We start from the raw sequence: 2104 nt of genomic DNA, 5'->3' as shown, positions 1-2104 counted from the left end.
ACACAGCTAGGCTATACTGTGGAGGTCTGGGGATCCTTTCTAGGCAGCTAGGCTATACTGTGGAGGTCTGGGGATCCTTTCTAGGCAGCTAGGCTATACTGTGGAGGTCTGGGGATCCTTTCTACGCAGCCAGGCTATACTGTGGAGGTCTGGGGATCCTTTCTACACAGCTAGGCTATACTGTGGAGGTCTGGGGATCCTTTCTACACAGCTAGGCTATACTGTGGAGGTCTGGGGATCCTTTCTACACAGCTAGGCTATACTGTGGAGGTCTGGGGATTCTTTCTAGACACCTAGGCTATACTGTGGAGGTCTGGGGATCCTTTCTACGCAGCTAGGCTATACTGTGGAGGTCTGGGGATCCTTTCTACGCAGCTAGGCTATACTGTGGAGGTCTGGGGATTCTTTCTAGACACCTAGGCTATACTGTGGAGGTCTGGGGATCCTTTCTACGCAGCTAGGCTATACTGTGGAGGTCTGGGGATTCTTTCTAGACACCTAGGCTATACTGTGGAGGTCTGGGGATCCTTTCTACGCAGCTAGGCTATACTGTGGAGGTCTGGGGATCCTTTCTAGGCAGCTAGGCTATACTGTGGAGGTCTGGGGATCCTTTCTACACAGCCAGGCTATACTGTGGAGGTCTGGGGATCCTTTCTAGGCAGCCAGGCTATACTGTGGAGGTCTGGGGATCCTTTCTACAAAGCTAGGCTATACTGTGGAGGTCTGGGGATCCTTTCTACGCAGCTAGGCTATACTGTGGAGGTCTGGGGATCCTTTCTAGGCAGCTAGGCTATACTGTGGAGGTCTGGGGATCCTTTCTACACAGCCAGGCTATACTGTGGAGGTCTGGGGATCCTTTCTACGCAGCTAGGCTATACTGTGGAGGTCTGGGGATCCTTTCTACGCAGCTAGGCTATACTGTGGAGGTCTGGGGATCCTTTCTAGGCAGCTAGGCTATACTGTGGAGGTCTGGGGATCCTTTCTACGCAGCTAGGCTATACTGTGGAGGTCTGGGGATTCTTTCTAGACACCTAGGCTATACTGTGGAGGTCTGGGGATCCTTTCTACGCAGCTAGGCTATACTGTGGAGGTCTGGGGATCCTTTCTAGGCAGCTAGGCTATACTGTGGAGGTCTGGGGATCCTTTCTACACAGCCAGGCTATACTGTGGAGGTCTGGGGATCCTTTCTAGGCAGCCAGGCTATACTGTGGAGGTCTGGGGATCCTTTCTACAAAGCTAGGCTATACTGTGGAGGTCTGGGGATCCTTTCTAGGCAGCTAGGCTATACTGTGGAGGTCTGAAAACCTGCCATTAAAAAAGGTGACCAGTGTAGGTCAGAACCCCATTCTGTTTTATTTTAAATTAGATCAGAGGTTCTCAAACAGGAGGGTGCATCAGAAACACGAAGGGCTTGTAAAAATACAGCCTGCTTGGCCTCATCCCCAGAGTTGCTGTTACAGGAGGTGGAGAGTGAGGCCCAGAAGCCCAATAAAGTTCTCAGGCAATGCTGATGCCGCTGGCTTGAGATCATTGCTTTTGTTCAATGGATGCAACTGAAACAGCCCTTTTTGGCAGATCCTCAACTGCAGGTCCAGGCCTGTGCTGTCCAGTATCGTAGCCACTGGCCACGTGTGGCTCGGTAACTTGCAAGTATAAGTAATTAAAACTGGATAAACCCTAACTTTGGTACTTCAGCTGTAGTGGCCACATTCCAGGGGCTCAGCCGTCACTGGTGGCTGGTGGCTCCCCTGGAGGACAACGCAGGTCAGAAGGTTTCCATCATCACGGAAGGTTCTGTTAGATGGCATCTGTCCAGACACCACTGCTCGCTTCTTCAGGTGTCACCCCTTCCGTGTAGATCTGCCATTGCTTAGACGTGAGATTTCACAAAACCAACATAGCACATCTGTGGCTTTACATGCAGAGCTTTAATTTTACTATTTAAAAGTTTCTTGAAGACCTACTATGGAAAAGTACTGTGCTACATGGTATGTAAGCCACACAGATGAATGAGACCATACCTCTGCCTCCGAGTAAGCTTATAAACAAGCTACAGAGACACCTGTACACTTTATACCTGGAGAGACTGTACTAGAAAACTCTG

Source organism: Callithrix jacchus, chromosome 8 (genome assembly GCF_049354715.1).
Source record: "Callithrix jacchus isolate 240 chromosome 8, calJac240_pri, whole genome shotgun sequence".
Classification (NCBI taxonomy): domain Eukaryota; kingdom Metazoa; phylum Chordata; class Mammalia; order Primates; family Cebidae; genus Callithrix; species Callithrix jacchus.
Note: the sequence above shows the minus strand (reverse complement) of the source record.